At 38.9% G+C, this 26,957-nt stretch overlaps 1 long non-coding RNA gene across 3 annotated transcripts in view; it reads left to right on the top strand.

The window, feature by feature from the left end:
- The window catches only part of LOC101003100, a 93,126-nt gene that overhangs the window by 7,647 nt on the left and 58,522 nt on the right, over positions 1–26,957 (top strand). For 2 of the 3 annotated variants that reach the window (XR_636260.4, XR_001893986.3), the window contains 2 exons: positions 764–883; positions 18,140–18,381. This is a non-coding gene — a long non-coding RNA (uncharacterized LOC101003100). The remainder of the gene's footprint in view (positions 1–763; positions 884–18,139; positions 18,382–26,957) is intronic. The other variant, XR_636259.4, reaches the window with a different exon arrangement.

The following is a 26,957-nucleotide window of genomic DNA, read 5'->3' as shown; positions in this document are numbered from 1 at the left end:
GTGAGTGGCCAAAACAGAACTGTTGATTTCCACTACCCTGTAATCTACCCCCCTTTCAACTAACCATCTACATACTCCTAATCTCCTTTGCCTTGCCACACCTTTTATTTTTCCATAGCACTTATCACCGTCTAACATATTGTATGATTTTATTTAACCCATTATTCATTGTCTACCTCCAATAAAATGTAAGTTCCACAAGGGCAGAGATCTTTGTTTCATTAGTGTTATATCCTAAGAGCCTAAAGAATTGTCTTATATATATTAGACCCTCAAATATTAAGTATATGAACTAATGAGAGATAAGTGACTTGCATAAGGTAGTATGCAGTGCATTATATAAGAATATATCCAGGGATTTCTATATTACAAAGATGTAAATCAACACAAATTTAAGACTCTGACTGAGGCCCTAGAGAAAGCCAGAGATATAAGGAAGGAGTATGAGTCCTTAAAAGCTACCCTCCTGCTGAACAAGAACAACCACATTGCTGTTATATGAATAAAAAATAAAATTCCATTTGGTTAAACCTCTGAAATTTTGGAATTTGTTACAGAAACTAGCTAATATACATTTGAACGTAAAATTTTTTAGCATGAAATGAATTCATGTGCTTTGGGGGAATTTACATTATTCATTCAACAAACATGCTGAGCTCTTGCTGTGGGCCAAGAACTCTGATGGGCATAGGGGGTTCAAAGATGAGTAATAGAAAATCATTTCCCTTCAGAAAACCCAAAATTTACAATATCATGTTGTAAGTTTTATTTCACAGGAAACGAAAAGGGGCTGTTTCAGCCCAGAGGAAAAAGCCTAATTCTGCCAGGCAGAGAAGAGACGAATCAGAACAGGGGAAGTGACATTTGGACTCAGTTTTGAATTGTGAGTATGATGAAGAATGAAAAAGGAAAATATGTCACTTTTGTAAAATGTTACTTGACAAATTCGATTCCAAATTATTTGACCTTTTCACTCTGTACAACTCTTCTTAGAGTTTCATTAAATACAATTCATATTCACTTCAGAGGTGAAATTGAACTTTAGTGTAGATATATCACTCAAATAGATTGGGATATAATATTTTTCTGTTTGCTAGTACAGTGGTAACATGCAATAGAAAATATCAAAGTGCAAAAGACTGTCCCTCATTATTGATATTTTCCAAATAGTTAATTTACCCCAAAAGATAAATAAAAGCCCTTTTTAATCATCAAAGACAGCACCACTCAGTATTTCACAATCTTTTACACTGGCTAGGTGATAAGCTGCACTGTTTTATGGGTCTTACAGTATTTGAAATCTATGAACCAGAAAGACCTTTTGTTTGTCTTCCAAATGTCCTATGACATTTGTTTTAATAATATTTATAAAGGTCTTCCTAATGAAGCAGGTATGCTTTCAAGAACTAGTTAATTTCAACATTTATTAAGTAATTGCTTTTACTTAAAGACTGATTGAGATTCAATGTGGACAAATACTACGTAATACACTAAGTAAGGTAGAAGTTTCTGTAAACACATGGGATAATATCTGGAAGTGGTCCAGCAGACATCCCATGGAGTTGTGCGTGTAGCAAAAACAAATCTATCTCATTGTATCTGGCACTGATTAGATCCTTTGCTAACATGTCTTACCTAGTTCTCATTTTTACAAATAAGAGAAATATATGAAACTTAAAGTGAGGGCCAAAGAAAACGTAGATATAATGATAATAATGACATAAATCCCTTTTGAGAGACCTTTTTCTCACACAAATATTTTTATATTTGCTATCTCATTTGTTTGTCATACAACTTAGAAAAAATATTAGAAGATGGAGGTAAAAATCTTTCCTAAGCCTACTTTTTTTTTTTTTTTTTTTTTGAGACGGAGTCTCACTCTATTGCCCAGGCTGGAGTGCAGTGGTGCAATCTCGGCTCACTGCAACCTGCGCCTCTTGGGTTCAAGCTATTCCACTGCCTCAGCCTCCTGAGTACCTGTGATTACAGGCACATGCCACCACGCCCGGCTATTTTTTTGTATTTTTAGTAGAGACAGGGTTTCACTGTGTTAGCCAAGGTGTTCTCGGTCTCCTGACCTTGTGATCTGCCCACCTTGTCCTCCCAAAGTGCTGGGATTACAGGTGTGAGCCACTGCGCCCAGCCACCTATTTTTTTTTTAAGTCCAACTCTCAGTCATATTCCAGTTTCCAAAATCAGAGTCAAGCATTATCTCTTCCTTCCACTGGTATAAACACTGGACTGGACACTTTGAGGACAGGAGGATCTGCAAATACAGAGATGAAGCATATTCTCTCCTTCACCTATGCTTGTAATTTAGTGGGGAGAGTCAGATAAAAGCATATGCAAAACAGCACATTTTGGCTTGCATTATTCTTTTATGTCCTAAACGAGGAGACAATGTTCTCATTTCAGTGAATCAACATCCACGCCTTTGAACAAGCCAGAAATCCAGGAATCTTCCCCCATTATTCCCTCTCCCTCACCAGCCACATCTAGTCCATCAAGTCCTGTCAATTTTACCTTCTAAATATTTTTCCAACATTCTTTCTATCACCATTGCCATAGCCTGAGTTCAAGCTGTCATTATCTCCCATAGGCATGAATTGCACTGCCCCCTAAATAGCCTCCCTGCTTCCATTCTGAGCCTACCCAGCATTCTCTGCACACTGCAGGTGGACTGATGTGGTAAAAATACAAATCTAGTCATAGGTTTTCCCACTCAAACCACTTCAGGAACTTTACGTTAGTCTTATGGTAAGGTGCAAAATTCCTTAAGTTAGACCACAAGGCCTTGCTTGATCTAGCCCCTGCCTAACTCTCCAGTCCCATCATCTGCCACTGTATCTCTTTGCTCTCTGTCACTTTGGTTTTCCTTCGGGTCATTGAACATTCCTCAGTCCTTCACACTTCCTAGTTTTTCCCTTGTTCTTCCCTTTACCAAGAATGCTCCATCCCCTCCCTATCTTCACATTGTAGCCCAAAAGTCACTTAGGCAGGAAAGACTTTGTTCACTTTTTAGACACAATCGTTTCTTCTTAATGCTAATCACAACTCATAGCTATGTATTTATTATGTCATTATTTAAATCTGTCTCCTGCTTCCATCCTGTTCCCACTGCACTGTAAGCTCTGTGAGGGCAGGGACAATGTCTTTGTTGCTTACTTTGTATCCCTGTAGCCTAGCACATTGCCTAGCACATGCTAGGGGCTCCGTAAATATACAGTGAATGAGCAAAAAGATGACTACATGAATGAAGGAATGCTGAAATAAAGATTTCATGAAAGAGGTCACCCTGGAAATGAGCGCTGAGGGGGAAATAAGATTGCAATAGTCAGAAAAGGATAGAGAGGAACTTCCACACTCTAAGAACTGTGAGAAGCAAAGACAAAGAGACAAGAAGTCATAAAGCAGGAGACGGAATACTGAAGAATCCATACTTATTTATTTGAATGTATACAGTAATGGAATATTAGCCCAGAAAGATGTACATTCATCATGAAGATCCTAGAATGCAGGATAAAAAATAGTATTTAATTACATAGTGATTCATTACCATTTTATGAGCAAAAAGTGACACGTATGAAGTGAAATTTGGACAGTATTTCATGCTTGTCCATAAAGAGTGTAAGCCAATTAATACCATAAGCTAATATTACCACAGATAACAAAGTTATTTTTTAAAGCTATTAACGGCATACATTTGAAAAATAATAAAGATACTGACATGTCCTTGATAGAGAGTACAGACAAGAGATATCTAAGATTGAAATTCATGGATAAAGATGATGGATTGAAGCAACCCAATTTATAACACAGAATCCCCCAAAACCTCAGGAATTGGCAGCACTAGGTACTTCTAGAAACAGAGTTGAAAATAAGAGGAGTGGACCAGCTACAGTGGTTCACACCCATAATCCCAGCACTTTGGGAGGCTAAGGTGGAAGGATCATTTGAACCCAGGAGTTCAGACCAGCCTGGGTAACATAGGGAGACCTCGTCTCTACAAAAATTTAAAAATTTAGCCGGGAATGGTGGTGCACACCTGTAGTACCAGCTACTTGGAAGGCTGAGGTGGAAGGATTGTTTGAGCCCAGGAGTTCCAGGCTGCAGAGAGCTGTGATCATGCCATGGCACTCCAGCCTGGATGTGAGAGAAAGACCCGTCTCTGAAAAAAAAAAAAAAAAAATACTGAGTGTGATGGCTCACGCCTGTAATCCCAGCACTTTCGGAGGCTGAGGTGGGCGGGTTGCCTGAACTCAGGAGTTCAAGACCAGCCTGGGCAACATGCTGAAACTCTATTTCTACTACAGTACAAAATATTGTAGACATAGCAGCATGCACCTGTAGTCCCAGCTACTCGGGAGGCTGAGGCAGGAGAATTGCTTGAACCCAGGAGATGGAGATTGCAGTGAGCCGAGATTGTACCACTGCACTCCAGCCTAGGCAACAGAGCGAGACTCTGTCCTCTGTCTCAAAAGAAAAAGACTGGTTGGAAGTCTGTTGTTTGAGAAATAGATCACTAAAACCCCTCCTTCCTTGCAAACAAGAGTTTTATTCTCTAAAAAAATAAAATACAGGGTCTCCACACTGAGGAGTATGTAGTACAGATAAGGATAAGAATGTGCTTTATGGAAAATGAAGGCAGGAATATGAAATTAGGGTTTACATGTCTAGTAGTAAGATTTCCAGCTCTCTTCTCCAATTTGGATCCCAGAATTCTAGCAATACACAAACATTTTCTAGACGGGAGACGAAAAGATTCTTTTGGGGTAAATTTGACCAGCTCAAAAGGAAAAACTGATACCGGAAGACATGCAAAGTCCCAGCCAAATCATCCTGTGGTGCATCCCATAAATGACAATAAACAACCATCCACTAAGGTCAGTAAGATTTTCTTTTCTTTTCTTTTGAGACAGAGTCTTACTCTGTCACCCAAGCTGGAGTGCAGTGGTGTGATCTGGACTCACTGCAGCCTCCACCTCCTGGGCTCAAGCGATCCTTCCATCTCAGCCTCCCAAGTAGCTGGAACTACAGGCACATGCCACCACACCCAGCTAATTTTTGTATTTTTTGGAAGAGATGGGGGTCTTACTGTGTTGCTCAAACCCCAGGCTTCAGGCAATCCTCCTGCCTTGGCCTCCCAAAGTGCTGGGATTACAGGCATGAGCCACCATGCCAGGCTTCGTGAAGAAGTACTATACAAGTCTAATTCCCTACTCTCACACAGAAGAATCACCAGACACATGAGGAAAGTATCTAAGCTGAATGACAGAAACCAAAATTTAATCAACTGATTAAGTAAAGCAACTTGGGGGAGGCCGGGTGTGGTGGCTCACGCCTGTAATCCCAGCACTTTGGGAGGCCGAGGCAGGTGGATCACGAGGTCAGGAGATTGAGACCATCCTGGCTAACACAATGAAACCCCATCTCTACTAAAAATGCAAAAAGTTAGCCGGGTGTGGTGGTGGGCACCTGTAGTCCCAAATACTTGGGAGGCTGAGGCAGGAGAATGGCGTGAACCCAGGAGGCAGAGCTTGCGGTGAGCCGAGATTATGCCACTGCACTCCAGCCTGGGCAACAGAGCAAGACTCTGTCTCAAAAAAAAGAAAAGAAAAGAAAAGCAACTTGGGGCAATGGACTCTTGAGGGACCATGTGGAATAAAACTAATGATAAACTTAGAGAAATAGAAGGGGATGTTATATCCATGAAACAAAAACAGAATGCTATTAAAACAAAATAAAGAGAAGAGCCAAAATAAGGCATTACAAATCCAAGGGTAGAAAGGAAAAACTCAGTGGACACTTTGGAAAATAACCGTGGAGAAATCTCCCAGAGAGGAGAGCAAAAAGAGAACTGAAAACCAGGAGAGAAACAACCGCAACATTAGAGAGCCAGCCCAGGAGATTCACCAGCCAAATAGTAGAGTTTCCAGCAGAATAGAGAGAACGGAGGGAGGGAACGATTAAAGGAATGATTCAAGAAAATAGCCCAGAGCTAGAGGACATGTTTTTCTAGACTTTAAAGGCCTAATCCATGTGGCCAGCACAAATAATAAAAATAGATGAGGACTGAGTTCCTATTTTTTATCTTACCCAAATTCCTACCTAAGGGGTATAGGGAGTCATGCCCTATAAACCATAAATTCTCATCAGATGGGTTTTATTTAACCTTATATAGTGTGACTTATATTTTTCAATCTGACTCTGGCATAACATTATAAGACAAGGAAAAAAAATATTTAACCCCAAAATATGTTCCCTTGCCATACCTTAAAATTGCCCTGCAAAGTCTCTTGTGGGAAAAATCTACATTCTATAGAGAATTCCGTTCCTCCTTTCTTTTCCTTCCTTCCTTCTCAGATCCAGGAGATAATCCACTAAGAGCCCTTTTATGTCCGATAAAAAACAATTTACAACTTGCTCTCTCTAAAGTCGGCTACCTAAGTGCTTCCTCTGCACAATAAAACTTGGTCTCCACAATCCTTTATCTTTAACCTCAACATTCCCATCGATCCCAAGTCTTCAGACAATATCAACCATTTGTCAACCAGGAAATGTTTAAATTTGTCTGTAGCCTGGAAGCCCCCCCTACCTGCCCCGCTTTGAGTTGTCCCACCTTTCTAAACCAAACCATGTATTTCTTTTTTCTTTACTTTTTCATTGTACTTTAAGTTCTGGGATACATGTGCAGAACATGCAGGTTTGTTACATAGGTATACACATGCCATGGTGGTCTGCTGCACCTATCAACCCATCATCTACATTATGTGTTTCTCTTAATGCTATCCCTTCCCCAGCCCCCCACCCCCGAACAGGCCCCAGTGTGTGATGCCCCCACCCCATGTCCATGTGTTCTCATTGTTCAACTCCCACTTATGAGAACATGCAGTGTTTGGTTTTCTGTTCCTGTGTTAGTTTGCTGAGAATGATGGTTTCCAGCTTCATCCATGTCCCTGCAAAGGACATGAACTCATCCTTTTTTATGGCTGCATAGTGTTCCATGGTGTATATGTGCCACATTTTCTTTATCCAGTCTTCCATCCAAAGGTCACCAACATAAAAAACAAACCAATGTATTGCTTAAATATATTTGATTAATGTCTCATGCCTTCCTAAAATACATAAAACCAAGCTATACCCCAACCCCCTTGGGCACATGTCCTTGGGACCTCCTGAGGGCTGTGTCACAGGCCATGGTCACGCATATTTGGCTCAGAATAAATCTCTTGAAATATTTTAGAATTTGACAATTTTTGTCAACATAGATATCACCGTGAAATTCCAGAATATTTAAAGAGAAGAGAAAATCTTACAGGTTTCCAAGTGTGTAGAGGAGAGAAAAACACAGTTTACATACAAAGTTTTGGGAGCCAGAATGACATAGTTTTTTAACATTAACCTTAAAAAGCAGAAAATAAGGCATTTAAAAATCTAGGGGAAAACTATTCTAGAATTCTACCTTCAGCCAAAAGTTATCAATCAAGTATGAGGGTAGAATAAAAACAATCGCTTCTGAAAGTCTCAAAAAATTTGCCTCCAAGAACCTTTCACTGGAATCTTGTGACTCTACCAAAAATGAGAGTGTGGTAAAGAGTCAAACTCAGTAAAATATTTGAAGATGTTTATTCTGAGCTAAATATGAGTGACCATGGCCTGTGACACAGCCTTCAGGAGATGCTGAGAACATTTGCCCAAAATGGTAGGGGTGAAGCTTGCTTCTCTACGTTTTAGGGAGACAGGAGACATCACCCAAATACATTTAAGATATACATTGGTTTGGTCCAGAAAGGTGGGACAACTTGAAGAGCTGCGAGGACTTCCAGGCTATAGGTAGATTTTTAAATGTCTTGATTGACAATTGGTTGAGTTATTATCAATAGAAAGGAATGTCTTGGTTGCATAAAAGTTTTATCATACAGATGAAGCCTCCAGGTAGCAGGCTTCAGAGAGAATAGATTGTAAATGTTTCTTATCAGACTTAAGGTCTGTGTTGCTGCTAAAGGCTGGGGGGCTTTTGCCGAATTCCAAGAGGGAGGAGGGCATAATGAGGTGTGTCCAACCCCCGCCCCCACCCCACCTTCCTATCATGGCTTGAACCAGTCTTTCAAGTTAAATTTAGAGGGCCCTGGCCTAGTGGAGGAAGTCCATTCAGATGGTTGAGGGCCCTTCAAATTTTATTTTTGGTTTACGGAGTCAATCAAGAAAGAAGACATGGGATACAGGAAAAAGTTCTACACAGTAGGCCTAAGAACCAACAGGGAAAGGAAAATCCCAACATAGGATGTCAGCTGTACACCAGCTACAGAGGCAACCAGTCCAGACCGCAGCAGGCCAGAACAAGCCAAAAGATTCTAGAAGAGGATTTATTCAAGAAGATAATATCGATAAATTATCTGACACACCTAACTAAAGAATTGAGAAGAGACTTGGAAAAATGTAGAAGAGTTTGGGTTTGAATTAATGATGAGTATGTCTATAGGAAACAAAGAAACTGCACACACAAACAAAAAGCATAATTATTAAATACAAAAAAAAATTAAAATCATGAAGGAAAATGCATACTGTGTGCCTCAATTATAAACAGTCATAATACTATAAGACTGAGTAATGCTTTAGCCTAAATTAAAACACAGTGGGAGAAAGGATGAGAAAGGAAGTGAGGAAAGTGGTGAAAGAGAATAAAATCCTTATTTTCCTAGTGATAATTCAATAAATCATGCCTAAATATAAAAAAGGAAGACCTAGAAATATGAACCTGCTATGCAGATGTATGATGATATATACCAAATGGAACAGTGAAAGGAACTTACAGCAGTTGCCTGTAGAGAAGAGGAAATGAAGGGTGAGGGAGACTTTTGTGTTAACTGTGTGTATGTAGAAGTTTCATAAAAATAAAAGCTAAATAAAAGACTATTTTAATTTTAAAAACCAACAGATCAAGGATGAGGGAGAGACATGCATGAGAAAAAGAGAAACAGAGACTGATCTATAAATAACTCATAAGTTTCATATTTAAATGTCTAGGAAGATAAGGAAGTCCAAAGGCAAGTTTGAATTTAAAGAGAATAACAATTACAATTTTAAAAGTAAAGCATTTATCACAACAAACAACTATCTAGAGACACAAAATCATGGAGACCCACTCTCTGTACCTACAGAACTTTAAGGTTGCAAGGGCCCTTAGAGATCAACTTGCTTCTGTTTCCTGAATTTTTTTCTAGGATACCCTTTGCAAGGGCTGTACATGCTCTATTTAAACACCTATAGTGACGGAGTGTTCACCATATACTGAGGCCCCACTCTCTACTTGAGCTTCTCTAATTCTTTTTTTTTTTTTTTTGAGATGGAGTTTTGCTCTTGTCACCCAGGCAGGAGTGCAATGATGCAATCTCAGCTCACTGCAACCTCTGCCTCCCAGGTTCAAGCAATTATCCAGCCTCAGCCTCCCGAGTAGCTGGGATTACAGGTGTGCACTAGCACACCCAGTAAATTTTTGTATTTTTACTAGAGATGGGGTTTTGCCATGTTGGCCAGGCTAGTCTCGAATTCTCAACCTCAAGTGATCTGCCCCATTCAGTCTCCCATAGCGCTGGGATTACAGGCATGAGCCACCGGCCCAGCTAAGCTTCTCAAAATTTTTTTTTTTTCGCTCTACGGCCCAGGCTGGGTGCAGTGGTGCAATCTTGGCTCACTGCAACCTCTGCCTCCCAGGTTCAAGTGATTCTCCTGCCTCAGCCTTCTGAGTAGCTGGGACTACAGGCGCGCGCCACCATGCCTGGCTAATTTTTGTATTTTCGGTAGAGATGGGGTTTCACCATGTTGGCCAAGATGGTCTTGATCTCTTGACCTCGTGATCCACCCATCTCGGCCTCTCAAAGTGCTGGGATTATAGGCGTGAGCCACCGCGCGCGTCCTTGAATTCTTTTTTTTTTTTTTTTTTTTTTTTTTGAGGCGGAGTTTCACTCTTGTTGCCAAGGCTGGAGTACAATGGCATGATCTCGGTTCACCACAACCTCCACCTCCTGGGTTCAAATGATTCGCCTGCCTCAGTCTCTCGAGTAGCTGGGCTTACAGGCGTGTGCCACCATGCCCAGCTAATTTTTGTCTTTTAGTGGAGACAGGGTTTCTCCATTTTGGTCAGCCTGGTCTCGAACTCCTGAGAGTGCTGGGATTACAGGTGTGAGCCACCACGCCCAGCCTGCTTCTCAAATTCTTAAATGGGACTTCCTTAGGTAAAGCAAAATCTGCATACAAGGCATTGTTTCTTGTGCTACTGTGGAGTTCTTGGCTCTGTCTTCTTTTGCTTAAAATGCTGCAGATGGGCCCTAAGTATTATCAGTGCTTTTAATAACTACCAAAATGCTTTCCTGTTTTTCTCCCTGAACTCTTAATTGTACCAGAGGACCCAACATTTTAGTAAAAGAAACTAAATATTTAAATATGAGTAAAAGTGAATATATAATAAATGATATCCATTCATTCCTGGCTAGTGAAAGGAACTGGAATAAATGACTTCCAGCGATTCCTTCCATTCTTCTTAAACATGGGAGTGTTTCATGGACTGGGATCACTATGTAAGGTACAATAGCAGGAATGAAGCAGGCAGGGGAAGGCTAAAGGAAGGGATAAGAAGGGCTCTGCCTCCATGCCTTGCTATCTTCGGGCCCTTCTGAAGTCAGCAGTTGTCATGAGGCTTGACTCAAAATCTGTTTATAAGAGATAGAGTTCAAATTAAAGCCAAGTACAGCAGTGTTGTTTCCAGAATAATATGAGTCTTCAAGCTGTGCTAAGTGCCTTTTTGCCTCTGCACATGAAAATTACTACATTTTTCAGTTTGTTTCTATTTGAAGGAAAATGGTTTAGGTGATTATAGAGGAGTAGCTGGTCAATTCTACCCAAATTCCACTGGTGATTTTTATGTTAAAATTCCAAAAGTCTCTTTAATAGATAATTTATGTTCCTCTGAGATACTTTTTTTTTTTAACAATAATAAAAGCCCTCAAACTTCCCAGAGGCAAAAAAAAAAAAAAAAAAAAAAATTATACTCAATGCGAGATCTTAGAGCTTAGCTCTTGCCAGAGGCCTATCCATCTCACATGATCAAGAAATATTCTCCAGTAGTTCTCTGTGGGTGACTGAAAACTGTGAAAGAGTGGTGAGACATATATTCTTTTCCTGGGCTTGATTTTTTTTTTTTTTTTTTTTTTTTTTTGAGACGGAGTTTTGCTCTTGTTGCCCAAGCTGGAGTGCAATGCCACGATCTTGGCTCATCGCAACCTCCACCTCCCAGGTTCAAGCAATTCTCCTGTCTCAGCCTCCTGAGTAGCTGGGATTACAGGTGTGCACCACCACACCCGGCTAATTTTTTTTGTATTTTTAGTGGAGAAGAGGTTTCACCATGTTGGTCAGGCTGGTCTTGAACTCCTGACCTCAGATGATCCGTCCCCCTTAGCCTCCCAAAGTGATTACAGGTGTGAGCCACTGCACCCAGCCTGGACTTGATTTTTACCAGTGTCAAAATCAAAATAATTTCTCAAAATCTCTTATTTGAAAAATTCTAATTTTTCTGGTACCCATTTTCTTAAATTCCATTTTTATTTATTTACTCATCAAATACTGATTGTTCATCTACTATGTGACCGGCCCTGTTCTGCCCACAGGGGATGCAGCAGTGATCAAGACAGAAAAATGTCCCAGGAGCTCATGTTTTAGGGATGGGAGGACAGTTAATGAGATTTATATTTCTTATTCCACTATATAAAGAAAATAAAACAGAGTGATGTCCTAGACAGTGACTGTTATGAGTGGTGGCTGATTATACAGGGTAATCAGAAAAGCCTTCTTGGAGGAGGTGTTAGAAGTGAAAACCAAGTGTCAAGAAAAAAATCAGCCACATGAAAGGTCTGGGGAAAGAATAGGCAGAGGAAAGAGCAAGTTCAAAGGCCTAAGAGAGTCTGCACGTGAACGTGATTACGAAACAAGAGTGTACTCAGGGGGATTTTAATGTCTTTAGTGATAGTGGATGCCTTCTTGCATCTGACCACTCGGCTGAGTTCTCATAGACTAAAGCTTCATTCCCCCAGTTGCCAGACTATTGCAGCTGATGTCTTTTAGCTGAATCCCACCCCAGGAATTGCCCACAGCCTAAGAAAGTCCCTCTACCTCCCTGGAAGCAGATCATATCCAATAACTGGCCACAGAGTTATAAAAACTCAACCCTTTGCAAGAGCCATCCAAGTACTTAGTGCCCCATGGACTGGCTTGATTCTTCTATCTTGATTGCAGCACAGCCCACCTCCTCTCTGCCCAGTCATGCTTTCTTCACTGCCCTTTTCTGAGAGCATTTTTCCACAGATTTCCGTCTCAGCATCTCTTTCCCTGGGGCATCCAGCTTAAAACCAAGGTTGATCAATTTCGTCACTTATAAATATTAAAATATGACAGCAGGCCTAGGCAACAAAGCAAGATCCCATCTCTACTGAAAAAGAAAAAAAAAATTATCTGAGTGTGGTGGCACACACCTATAGTCCGGATACTCAGGAGGCCGAGGCAGGAGGATAACTTGAGCCCAGGAGTTTGAGGCTGCAGTGAGCCATGATTGCATCACTGCACCCCAGGCTGCACAACAGAACAAGACTCTATCGAAAAAAGAAAATATAACAGCAACACCATCACCAAATTTAGAAATCATTTAAGAGTGCCAGTGTTTTGGCCAGGTGCAGTGGCTCACACTTGTAATCCCAGCACTTTGGGAGGTCGAGGCGGGCAGATCACGAGGTCAGGAGATCAAGACCATCCCGGCTAACACAGTGAAACCCTGTCTCTACTAAAAATACAAAAATTAGCCGGACGTGGTGGTGGGCGCCTGTAGTCCCAGCTATTCGGGAGGCTGAGGCAGGAGAATGGCATGAACCAGGGAGGCAGAGCTTGCAGTGAGCCTAGATGGTGCCACTACACTCCAGCCTGGGCAACAGAGCAAGACTCCGTCTCAAAAAGGGCCTTCCCGTCTAGCCCTTCCACTGACCTGATTCAACCCTGGGCCCCTGGCATTTGAGTTATGCTGCTTCACATCCTCTTGCCTGCCGTTGAACCTGTAGTTTTCTCTGCTTAGCAAATCCTTTTTTATTCTTTAAAGCCACCTTTTCTGAAAGCCTTCCTTAGCCCTCATACTCAGAGTTCCTAACACCCTCTTGTGCCTCTGCTCTATACTGTGCACTTTTTATTGTTGTACATATCATTGTAAACATCTGCCCATTTCTGCTGCTCAACTGCACTGTTGTTTCCTTGAAGTCAGAGACTATGTTCTATTTAATATCAACCCCTTCAGTGCCAAGCCCTTCAGAGACACTCAAAAAGCCTGCCTCACCCTGATTTCATCAGGAAAATAGTATAGACAAGACACAAAACGTATTTGTAAAATAGATGCCTAACTAGTAACCGTTTTACAATTGTGAAATCCATCTTAGTAGAAAGGTTACCTTTCACTGGGCCCTAATAAAGGAGGGTCTATTAGTCTATTTTCACACTGCTGATAAAGACATACCCAAAACTGGGAACAAGAAAAGATTTAATTGGACTTACAGTTCCATATGGCTGAGGAGGCCTCAGAATCATGGTGGCAGCAAGAGAAAAATGAGGAAGAAGCAAAAGCGGAAACCCCTGATAAACACATCAGCTCTCATGAGACTTACTCACTATCACGAGAATAGCACAGGAAAGACCAGCCCCCGTGATTCAATTACCTCTTCCTGGGTCCCTCCTACAATATGTGGGAATTCTGGGAGATACAATTCAAATTGAGATTTGTGTGGGAACACAGCCAAACCGTATCAGAGGGGCAGATGTACACTGTTTGTATTGTAAATGTAACTGCCGGGCCCCAGTTTCTGCAAGTATCAGGGGTCTACAATCTTAAGGACTCCCATAGACTACTACATTTTCATACTCACCCACTTCAGTTAAACCCTCTAAGTTAGCAGTTTCCACTCTGTTAACAATTTGTCATGAGTATTTATTCGTCTTCCAGTTGACTTGAAATGAGAGAAAACACAATGGGCAAATCAGAACAACACCCGAGTGAACTGTTCATGTTCACAAGTGTGAAAGCTACCAAAGCCATCCATGAATTGAAGAAGAACTCTTGGTTTGCCAATTAACAGAGAACAAGAGTATGCTTCCAGGAACCTTCCTGGGGGGCACTGCATTTTAAAATTGACCATTGATAATAGCAATGATGAACTCAACAAGAAATAGAATCTTACCCTCCTGACAATTCCAGTGTTCAGAAGGGACAGTGTTCTAGCAGAACAGTCAGTCAGTGACTTTCAAGTTAAAATATTGTGTTTCAATTCTTTTAAGAGCATGTGGCCTTCAAGAAGATATTTAACTTTGCTTAGCTTGACTCTCCTCATCTGTAATACAGAATTATCTGTAACTCACATCATCCTTGTGAGAATTAAATAAATAAGGTCATATGTGAGAAAGTGCCTAGTCTAGGCTTTTGCCTGATTAAGGTTTTAATAACTCTTCACTCAAAGCAACAAGTGTTTTCACCAAATGCATTTTCCTTATGTTGTAAAACCCAAGCACAGCAAATCAGAAGAAATTGATTCTTATAGATTAATATCATCATTCAAACTCACCGGCATGAGTTTAAGATATGTTGATTTTGAATTTCTCATGTCAATCTTCTATACAATCAGAAAATCACTTTAAGAAGCTATGACAAACTGCCAACCATATATATGAGGCTATAATACATTTGATTTTTCTCCCTGAATAAGCTGTTTGAAGAATGATAGCTAGACAGTAAAAAAGAAAATCAATCCCTCTGGAAAGTTAGTAGCTTTATATACCTTTGCATCCCAGAAAATACCTAAGCAGATTAAAAGCTTTCTACATTTCTGAAAAGCCCATTTTGGTCTGACCACCTGTGTTCTAAATTGTACAATAATGGAATTTTAAAAGGTTGTGTGATAGTAAATCTCTCCAATCAACGTATTATAAAACCAACACCACCAAAAATTTACCTCTCCAGCACAATATGGAAAGACAACTGCTCAGATCTCAGAGATGTAAAATGTTGAGCTTATTTTTTTAAATCATGTTACTCATTGATTGTAAGGTTGGTAATACTTAGACACAATGCTTGAATTGAGAAAAAAAATAATCTGCAAGCTTTTGTGTCTTTTGGTATGCAAAATGATAAGTCCTGTCAAGTAGACTAGAGGATAAAGTAAATCTTTATTAAATAAAAAAACTATTAACCGGCCTTTGGTGTAGCCCTGCGTGATGCAAATTATATTACTTGTCAAGACTTTTGTTTAGTCACAAATAAAAGGTTTAGTGGATAAAGGTTTGGCCTTTCGCTACAGGTTTTCTGCCAAACTGTGACCTGAAATGAATGAATTGGTATTGAGTGGGGCCTCCTGACTCTGTAATTTAATGCTGACAGTAATTAGCTAAGAAGGTGGTGTTATAATGAAAGCCCAGAGCATAGTGTTTATGTGATTTTACACAGCTGCAATAGATGGCACCTCCTTTTTCCGTCTTTTTCATTTACTACCTCTGAAAAAGAAGAAGGTGCAAGTCATAAAAGATACAGGCTGCTTGACTCTCTGATAAATCTCTGGACAGTGAAGACCTTGGCTTTAAATTAACTGTCAGGCTTCAGCCATCTTACTCACTAGCTCACTCTGGAGTTAGCAACAGTGCAAAGAGATTATAAATGGATGCCTATGTCTTGATTAATGCCCTCTTTAGTAAACAGACTTTACACATAGAGCTGTGGCATAGCAGATGCCCTGTTATAAAGGTTAATCTTCACTTCAATAGCACATTCAAGACACCATGCTTTTTCACAGTTCTTCTCTTTTCTTTTTGAATTTCAAATTCTCTTAGAATAAATGAGAAAGAGGAAACCTAATAGCAGAATCAGGATCTATTGTTAGAAACTTCCTTTGTAAATAAAGGATCATTCCTGAACCTCTGACGGTTTCATAGAACAAAGGAAATCCTCTGTACCAGTCCAAATTGAAGACTTTCCTCCTTGGCCTTTAAAAAAAAGCTTTAACAAGGAAGGCCCACACCTAAGTGACCCCTCTGTGCTTCTAGCTCGGGATAATTTGCTTGATGGAATGGAGCATCAGGCTGGAATGGAGGTTTTGCACCAAGTAGTCTAATGTTAGGTGCCAGCAAGTAATCCGACTTTATAACCAAACACTGAGAATCCATTAGGGGGCCTGTCCTTTTCCAACTGCTGCCCGTCTTTGTGTTGCCTGAATGTCACTTGGTTACACAGGAAAAAGATGGGGAGAAATGAGGATGCAAAAAGAGGCAAAAAGAGTGTGCTAATACATTTTTACTTTATCCAAAGTTTTAGTTCCAGAAGAAATGTTGATATGAGATTTTTGTCACATCAATTACTCTCAATGAATTGGAAGCAAATCTTCCTTTCACGTGTTTATTGACATTGTCATTTACTCAGCTTTATAAAGTGTTTTGTTGACGTAAATTAGATCTTTGTTTACTCTGTTCCAGACAAGAACAAAAATAAAATTCTCTCATAAAAACGTCTTTAATACTTTGCTATCCTAGAAAGTAAGCAATTCTGCCTAAGATTAGTAGGTTACATTAGTCCATTTCCAAAAGGAAAATAGTAAGAAAGCAAAAAGAATGTACAGAAAATTGGTTAGAAATTCCAATTAATTCTAGTTAGTTTTTCAGTCTTTTTATTCTATATACAGATAGTGTTTGCATAATTTAATTTGGATTTCAGAACACTAATCCTCTCCATGTTTAAATGAAATAGACAAATACACATCCCCAAAATTGAGGGATTATATGGCCATTTGCCACTGTTCGCCTCCAATTACTGCATGTTCTTACTCTGCATCATCTTTCTTCTTCTGAAGTAAAATCCTGCTGTAGTAAAGAGACTTCTAATGTAATCTGAGTGAAATCTATGGTCAGTTGATAGAAAGATTCATGGTGCCCCAACTACCCTCTTGTCTTTATCACTAAGAACTCAGAGAGGAGGCCGGGCGTGGTGGCTCACACCTGTAATCCCAGCACTTTGGGAGGCCGAGGCAGGCAGATCATAAGGTCGAGAGATCGAGACCATTCTGGCCAACATGGTGAAACCCCGTCTCTACTAAAAAATAAAAGATTAACTGGGTGTGGTGGCGTGTGCCTGTAGTCTCAGCTACTCAGGAGGCTGAGGCAGGAGAATCAGTTGAACCCAGGAGGCGGAGGTTGCAGTGAGCCGAGATCATGCCACTGCACTCCAGCCTGGCAACAGAGTGAGACTCCATCTCAAAAAAAAAAAAAAAAAAAAAAAAAAAGAACTCAGAGAGGAACCATTATCCCGTGTGAAAGAACCATAAGAACCAGAAACTGGCAAGTAAAAAATACAATGGGAACCCTCCTTCCTTGGGAAAATAGGGACTACTGGAGTTAAGCAAGATCTAAGAATGTGGAGCAAAAAGAGCATATTTTAGGACCTGGGGAGCAAAGACTCCAGTCCTGGTTCTAGTCCTCTTACTATAGCAGAGTTGTAGACCCTGCTTAAGCAAACAAAATACCACCTATATGGGATTTGAGAACCAAGATCAACCAAAAGCAGAACAAAGTGTTAAGAAGAAAAAGAGATAATACTTCTTCTGAAGAAAAATTAGGATATGTCTTTTTAAAGAGTTAAGAGTATTTGTGTTGGTTGGTTGGTTGGTTTAAAGGTATCCATAGCACCAAGATGCTTTATGCCTAGGAAGTTGAAGCACTTTACACCATATAAACAAGCAGCATCCCAGAAAGGGTGACAGTTGCCTGAGTGTCCTTTCTATAAAATTTCAGATCCAAAGTTGGTGATAGGATAAGCCTTGCATTTTGGACAGAAAAGCATTGGCACAAAACAGAAATTAGCTTAAGTGCCTTTGGAAAGAAATGTTTTATATATTGTGATAAACTGAATAATAGCCTACAAAGATATTCAGGTCCTAATTCCTGCAACCTGTTTAAGTTTAGTTAAATGGCAGAAGGAACTTTACAGATATGATTCAGTTAAGAATCTTATGATAGAGAGATTAGCCTGGATTATACAGGTGGGCCCTAAGTGTAATCATAAATTTACTTATAATAGGAAGTGGAGGGAGATTTGACAACACAAGAGGAGAAGGAAATTTGATGACAGAAGCCAGAGATTGGAATGATGTGAAGAAGAGGTGAAGTCAAGGAATGCAGGCAGCAACCAAAAGCTAGAAAAGCAAGAAAATGTATTCCTCCCTCACTACCACCACTCCAGAACCTCCAGAAAACCCAGCCATGGCCACACTTAGACTTTAGCCCAGTGAAGCTAATCTCAGACTTTTGGCCTCTGCAATGGTAAGAAAATAAATGTGTGTTGCTTTAAGCCACTACGTTTCTGGTAATATGTTACAGCATCAATAAGAAACTAACACAAAAATGTTCTGGGTTCAAGTTAATATGAGGCAGCCAAAGACATAAGAAAGGTAAAATATAAAAATAAGTAAAAATATGGTAGTAAACTCTCTAGTATTTTAAAGAATGAATCTCAACTTCTAAAGCATATTCACCCAAAGCTAAATTTACCAGAAGTGGATGGCTTCGTGTAAGAAACCAATACAACATTCCTAGTGTTATTTCATCTGATTTGTAGTTGGTTAAAAACTATGTTTATTTTGATCAGTACTTCTTTTCTTTTTTGAAACAGGATTTCCCTCTGTCACCCAGGCTGGAGTGTGGTAACATGATCATAGATTACTGCAGCCTTAAACTCCTGGTCACCAGTGATCCTCCTACCTCAGCCTCCTGAGTAGCTAGGACTACAAGCACTCGCCACTACCCCCGGCTCATTTTATTATTATTATTATTTATTTTATTTATTTATTTATTTAAGACAGAGTCTTACTCTGTCGCCCAGGCTGGAGTGCAGTGGCCGGATCTCAGCTCACTGCAAGCTCCGCCTCCCGGGTTCACGCCATTCTCCTGCCTCAGCCTCCCGAGTAGCTGGGACTACAGGTGCCTGCCACCACACCCAGCTAATTTTTTGTATTTTTAGTAGAGACAGGGTTTCACCATGTTAGCCAGGATGATCTCGATCTCCTGACCTCGTGATCCGCCCATCTCGGCCTCCCAAAGTGTCATTTTATTAATTTTTTTTGCTTGAAACAGGATCTTGCTATGTTGCTCAGGCTGGTGTCCAACTCTGTGCCTCAAGCAATCCTCCCTCCTCAGCCTCCCAATATGCTGGGATTATCAGCATGAGCCACCGTGCCTGGCCAGTGCTTTGATTTCTAAAGTCATGTTACACTAGCTACTCCTGAGAATTATTTTAGTACTCTCCTGTGTTCTCATACTGCAGGGGCTAGAAGTTTGGGAGCCACATTAACTCAAAATCCCTTGCCGGTAGGATTTCAGTTGAGATTCCACCAAAGTGAAGACTTACAGGAGATTTAAAAGGCAGAAGGGAATGGAATCCCTTCTTCCTTCCACAGAAGTTCAGACTTCACAGCAATGGGAGCAGCAGTTTCCATTTTGGGTCTTATGGTCTACAGTCAGGCTTCAGCTGGAATGGGGGCAGCACCTGCCTACAATTTCCTAGTTTGTGGGAGGACCTCTGCTTTCTGCTTTATCTTCTTCTGGTTTTTCCTACAATTTTGTAAGCACCCTGCAAAACATTATTTTCTCCTCAATAATTTATATTTTTCTCATTGAACTCTGATTCTTACAAATGAGAAGTCAGAAAAGAAATTTTTCCTTTTTAAAAATATCTAGAGCTATGTTTCTCAATTAAGATAACTATAAAACATATTGATTTGAAACTCCCAAAATATTTGCTAACATGTAATTCAGAACAACAAAAGTTTTCTTTCATGAATTTTGGGATATACAAACAACAGGAAAGAATAGTACAGATAATAATGGAGTTGGGCTGTGTGGGTGGTAGCAGGGTTGAAGGTTCACCTTGTAAATACTGTATTACACAGGCCCATTTGTACAAGTTTCTACCACTGGGTAGAAGTAGAGAAAGGCTAAGTTCTGGCATGGGTAAGGGAACAAAGGACACTAGACTGCCATCTTGCAGTTTTCTATTTCTCTTTAGTATTCTTCAAACACGCATAAAGAATTGTGGCTGTTTTGTTTGGTTGTTTGTTTCCAACATACCTAATACTAGAAGAATTAACCTCTTGCCCATATCCTTCACTAAGTCTATATGAAGGTTAGCTGTTATCCTGCTAGTCTAACATTTAGGTCATTTTAAAAAATAACAGGCTGGGTGCGGTGGCTCACACCTGTAATCCCAGCTCTTTGGGAGGGCTAGGGGGGCAGATCACTTGAGGTCAGGGATTCAAAACCAGCCTGGCTAACATGGTGAAACCCCGTCTCTACTAAAAATGCAAAAAAATTAGCTGGGTGTGGTGGTGGGCGCCTGTAATCCCAGCTACTAGGAAGGCTGAGGCATAAGAATCACTTGAACCCAGGAGGTGGAGGTGGCAGTGAGCTGAGATGGCACCACTGCACTCCAGCCTGGGTTACAGAGCAGGACTCCATCTCAAAAAAGACAAAACAAACAAGCAAACAAAACAAAACAAAAAACAGTGTTATTAAGAAATAACATAAAAATTTTAAAAATTCACCTTTTTAAAGAATATAATTCAGAAGTTGTTAGTATTATTATATTCACAGAATTATGCAACTGTCACACTATCTAATTTCAAAACGTCATCACCTTTAAAGGAACTTTGTTGTTCCTTTAATTACACATTAGTAAACATTACCCATTTCACTTTATCTCAGCTCCTGGTAAACACTAATCTACTTTCAATTTTAATGGATTTGCTCTTCTGGGCTTTTTTGTAAATTAAATTATATAATAGGTACACTTTTGTGATTGGCTTCTTTTATTCAGCATAACATTGTAAAAATTAATCCATGATGCAGCAAACCTCAGTGCTTCACTTTTTTTACTGCCAAATAATATTTGGTCATATGGATATACCACATTTTGGTTATTTGTTAATCAATTGATGGATATTTGAGTTGCTTCCATTTTTCAGCTATTGTGAGTAATGCTGCTATGAACATTGGCATTCAGGTTTTTTTGCAGACATGTGTTTTCAGTTCTCTTAGTTATATACCTACATAAGAGTAGATTGCTGAATCATATGTTAGCTGTAAGTTTAACATGTTAAGGAACTATTAACCTTTTTTCCAGAATGGCTATACCATTGCACAATCCTATCAGCACTATGTGAGGGTTATAATTTCTACAGATCACTGTCAACACTTATGATTTTCTTTTTCTTTCTTTTTTTTTTTTTTTTTTTTTTTGAGATAGGGTCTTGCACTGTCACCCAGGCTGGAGTGCAGTGGCGCAATCTCAGCTCACTGCAAGCTCCACCTCCTGGACTCATGCCATTCTCCTGCCTCAGCCTCCCAAGTAGCTGGGACTACAGGCACCTGCTACCACGCCCGGCTAATTTTTTGTACTTTTAGTACAGACAGGGTTTCACCGTGTTAGCCAGGATGGTCTTGATCTCCTGACCTCGTGATCTGCCGGCCTTGGCCTCCCAAAGAGCTGGGATTACAGGTGTGAGCCACTGTGCCTGGCCAACAGTTACTATTTTCAAACTAGTGGGTTGTAAGTATTATCTCATTGTGATTTTGATTTGCATTTCCTTAATGACTAATGATGTTGAACATCTTTTCATGCACTTATGGTCCAGTGTCCTATAGTTTATATAACTTGTAAATATGTTCTTCATTCTATGGGTTGTGGTCAGTTTCTCAATGGTGCCCTTTGAAGCACAAAAGTTTTTAATTTTGATGAAGTTCAATGTGTCTGTTTTTCTCTTTTGTTATTTTTGTTTTGGTGTCATAGCTAAGAAACCATCACATATTCCAAGGACACAAAGATTTACTCCTGTGATTTCTTCTAAGAATTTTATAGTTTTAGCTCTTATATTCAGGTCTTTGATCCATTTTGAATTAATTTTTAAATATGGTGTGATGTGGGGGTACAACTTCATTCTTTTATGTGGATATCCAGTTATCACAGCAGCATTTGTTGAAGACTATTCCTTCTACTACCGAGTTGTATTGGTCCCCTTGTCAAAAATTTGACCATAAAAATAAAAGTTTATTTCTGGATTCTCAAACTATTTCATTGATCTATCTGTCTATTTAAACATTAGTGCCATGCCACCATGATTATTATAGCATTGTAGTAAATTTTGAAATCAAGTAGTTTGAGTCACCCAATTTAGTTCTTTTTCAAGACTGTTTTGCTTATTCTGAGTCTTTTACATTTTCACATGAAATTTAGGATCATCTTGTCAATTTCTGCACAAGAGCCAGCTGAAATTTTGTTAAGCGTTAAACTGAAACTGTAAATCAGTTTAGGGAGTATTGCCATTTTTAAAAAGTTAAGTCTTTCAATCAATCAGTATTGGATGTCTTTCCATTTATTTAAATCTTCCTTCATTAATTTATTTCAATAATGCTTCTGTGGTTTTCAGCATACAAAGCCTACACTTCTCATGTTAAAGTTTTTTCCCAAGTATTTTATTCTTTTTGATGCTAGTTTAAATGGAATTCTTAACTTCATTTTAATATTGTTCATTGTTCGTGTATAGAAATACAATTGATATAGGTAGATTGATATTGTAACTTAAAACCTTGCTAGATTTGTTAATTCTGATAGCATTTTTTTTTTTAACTTTTAGGTTCAGGAGTACATATGCAGGTTTATTATATTTTTAAAATTCTGTATCATGGGGGTTTAGTGTACAAAGTATTTTGTCATACAGGTAATTAGCATAATACCAAACAGGTAGTTTATCAGTCCTCTTCCTCTTCCCATTCTCCACCCCAGGTAGGCTCTGGTGTCTGTTCCCTTCTTTGTGTCCATGTATACTCAATGTTTAGCTCCTACTTATAAGTGAGAACATGTGGTATTTGGTTTTCTGTTCCTGCATTAGTTCACTTAAGATAGTGGCCTCTAGATCCATTCATGTTGAGGCAAAGGATATAATCTTATTCCTTTTTATGGCTGTGTAGTATTCCATGGTATATAGGTACCACTTTTTCTTTATCCAGTCTACTGTTGATGAGCACCCAGGTTGATTTCATGTCTTTGCTATAGTGAATAGTGCTCCAACAAACATATGAGTGCATGTGTCTGTAAGGTAGAATGATTTCTATTCCTTTGGGTATATGTCCAATAATGGGATTCCTGGGTCAAATGGTAGTTCTGTTTTGAGGAATTGCCACACTGCTTTCCACAATGGCTAAACTAATTTACATTCCCACCAACAGAGTATAAGCATTGTCTTTTCACTGCAACCTCACCAGGGTCTGATATTTTTCAACTTTTTAATAATAGGCATTCTGACTGGTATAAGATGGTATCTCATTGTGGTTTTGATTTACATTTCTCTAATGATCAACCATATTGAGCTTCTTTAAATATGCTTGTTGGCATTGTGTATGTCTTCTTTTGAAAAGTGTCTGTGTCTGTGTTTTTCATATACTTTTTAATGGAGTTGTTGGGTTTTTTCTGGTTAATTTGTTTAAGTTCCTTAAAGATTCTTGATGTTAGATCTTTGTCAAATGGTAGTTTGGAAATATTTTTCCCTAACCTGTAGGTTGTCTGTTTACTCTGTCGATAGTTTCTTTTGCTGTGCAGAAGCCCTCTAGTTTATTTAGGTCCAATTTGTCAATTCTGTTTTGTTGCAATTACTTTTGGCATCTTCATGATGAAATCTTTGCCAAGGCCTTTGCCAGAATGGTATTCCCTAGGTTTTCTTCTAGAATTTTTACAGTTTTAGGTTTTACATTTAAGTCTTTAATCTATGTTGAGTTTATTTTTGTGTATGGTATGTGGAAGGGTTCCAGCTTCATATCTTCCATATATGGCTAACCAGTTATCCCAGCACAATTATTGAATAGGGAGTCCTTTTCTCATTGCTTGTTTTTGTCAACTTTATCAAAGATCAGATTGTCATAGGTGTGTGGCCTTATTTCTGGGCTCTCTATTCTGTTCCATTGGTGTATGTGTCTTTTTTTCTACTAGTACCATGCTGTTTGGGTTGCTGTAGATTTGTAGTATAGTTTGAAGTTAAGTAACATGATGTTCCAAGTTTTGTTCTTTTCACTTAGGATTACCTTGGCTATGTGAGCTCATTTTTTGGTTCCATATGAATTTTAAAATCTTTTTCTTTCTAATTCTGGGAAGAATGTCATTGGTAGTTTGATAGGAATAACAGAGTCTGCAAATTGATTTGGGCAGTATAGCCACTTTGATAATATTGATTTTTCCTATCCATGAGCATGGAATGTTTCTCCATTTGTTTGTGTCACTTCTGATTTCTTTGAGCAGTGTTTTGTAATTCTCATTTTACATGTCTTTCAACTCCCTGGTTAGCTGTATTCCTTGGTATTTTCTTCTTTTTGTGGCTATTGTGAATAGGATTGCATTCTTGATTTGGTTCTCAGCTTGGACGTCGTTGATACATAGAAATACTACTGATTTTTTGTACATTAGTTTTGTATCTTGAAACATTGCTAAAGTTGTTTATCAGACCTAGGAGCTTTTGGCCAGGGACTATGGAGTTTTCTAGACATAGAATCATTTCATCTGTAAATAGATATAGTTTGATTTCTTCTCTTCTTATTTGGATGCCTTTTCTTTCTTTCTCTTGCCTGATTGCTCTGGATAGGACTTCTAGTACTACTTTGAATAGGAGTGGTGAGAATGGGCATCTTTTTCTTGTTCTATTTCTCAAGGGGAATGCTTTCAGCTTTTGTTCATTCAGCATAATATTGGCTATGGGTTTGTCATAAATTGCCCTTATTATTTTGAGGTATGTTTCTTCAATGCCTAGTTTGTTGAGAGTTTTTAACATGAAGGGATGTTGAATGTTATTGAAAGCCTTTTCTGCATCTATTAAAATGATTATGTGGGTTTTGTTTTTACTTCTGCTTATGTGATTAATCACATTTATTGATTTATGTATGTTGAACCAACCTTGCATTCCAGGGAAAAAGCCTACTTGATTTTGGTGGATTAGCTTTTTGATGGGCTGCAGGATTTGATTTGCTAGAATCTTGTTGAGGAATGTTATATTTATATTTATCAAGAATACTGGCCTCTAGTTTACTTTTTTGTGTGTGTTGCAACCAGATTTTGGTGTCAGGATGATGCTATGTTGGCCTCATAGAATGAGTTAGGGAAGAGTCCCTCCTCAATTTTTTGGAATAGTTTCAGTAGGAATAATACCAGCTCTTTTTTATACACCAAGTAGAATTTAGCAGTGAATCCCTCTGGTCCTGGGCTTTATCTGCTTCATAGACCTTTTATTACTGTTTCCATTTTGGACCTCATTAATGGTCTGTTCAAGGATTCAACTTTTTCCTGGTCCAATGTTGGGAGGTTATATGTTTCCAGGAATTTATCCATTTCTTCTAGGTTTTCTAGTTTGTGTGCATAGAGATATTATAATAATCTATGAGATTTTTGCTATTTCTGTAAGTTTAGTAGTAATGTCCCCTTTGTCATTCTGATTATGTTTATTTGGATCTTCTCTCTTTTTTCTTTATTGGTCTAGCTAGTGGTCTATCAATATTATTTATTCTTTCAAAAATACAACTCCCAGGATTGTTGATCTTTTGTATGGTTTTTTGCATCTCAATTTCCTTCAGTTAGCTCTGATTTGGGTTATTTATTGTTGTCTGCTAGATTTAGGGTTGGTTTTCTCTTGTTTCTCTCTGTGTGATATTAGGTTGTTAATTTGCAATCTTTCTAACTTTTGGATGTGGGCATTTAGCACTATAAACTTCCCTCATAACACTGCTTTAGCTGTGTCTCAGAGATTCTGGTATGTTGTATCTTTTTCTCACTTGTTTCAAAGTATTTCTTGATTTCCACCTTAATTTCTTTGTTTGCCCAAAAGTCATTCAGGAGGAGGTTGTTTAATTTCCATGTAATTGTAGGGGGTTTGAGCAATTTTCCTAGTATTGATTTCTATTTTTATTGTGCTGTGGTCCAAGAGTATGTTTGGTATGTTTTTTTTTTTTTTTTTAATTTGCTGAGGATTGTTTTATGGCTGATTTGTGGACAATTGTACAGATATTCCATGTGCAATGAGAAGAATGTATGTGCTATTGTTTTGGGGTGGAGGGTTCTCTAGATGTCTATTAGGCCCATTTGGTCAAGTGTCGAGTTTAGGTCCCAAATATCTCTGTTGGTTTTCTGCCTTGATAATCTGTATAATACTGTCTGTGGGGTGTTGAAATCTCCCACTATTATTGTGTGGTTGTATAAGTTTATTTGTAGGTCTCTAAGAACTTGCTTTATGAATCTGGATGCTCCTGTGTTGGGTACATATATATTTAGGATAGTTAGGTCTTCTTTTTGAATTGAACCTTTTACCATTATGTAGTACCCTACTTTGTCTTTTTTGACTGTGGTTGGTTTAAAAATCTATTTTGTCTGAAATTAGAAAAGCAACCTCTGCTCTTTTCTGATCTCTGTTTACTTGGTAGATTTTTCTCCATCCCTTTACTTTGAGCCTATGGGTGTTATTGTATGTGTGACATCATACAGTTGTGTCTTGCTTCTTTATCCAACTTCCCACTTTATTTGGGATATTTAGCCTGTTTACATTCAAGGTTAATACTGATATGTGCAGATTTGATCCTGTCTTCATGTTATTAGCTGATTGTTATATAGATTTGATGGCATATTTGGTCTGGTGGTAACAAATTCCCTTAGCATTTGCTTGTCTGAAAAGGATCTTATTTCTTCCTCACTTAAAAAGTTTACTTTGGCTGGAAATGAAATTCTTCAGATGAATTTATTTCCTTTAAGAATGCTGAATATAGGCCCCTACTGTCTTTGGGATTGTAGGATGTCTGTTGAAAGGTCCACTGTTAGC

The sequence above is a fragment of the Papio anubis genome, chromosome 14 (assembly GCF_008728515.1).
Source record: "Papio anubis isolate 15944 chromosome 14, Panubis1.0, whole genome shotgun sequence".
In the NCBI taxonomy this organism is placed as follows: domain Eukaryota; kingdom Metazoa; phylum Chordata; class Mammalia; order Primates; family Cercopithecidae; genus Papio; species Papio anubis.
This window is presented reverse-complemented; position numbering and strand designations above follow the sequence as displayed.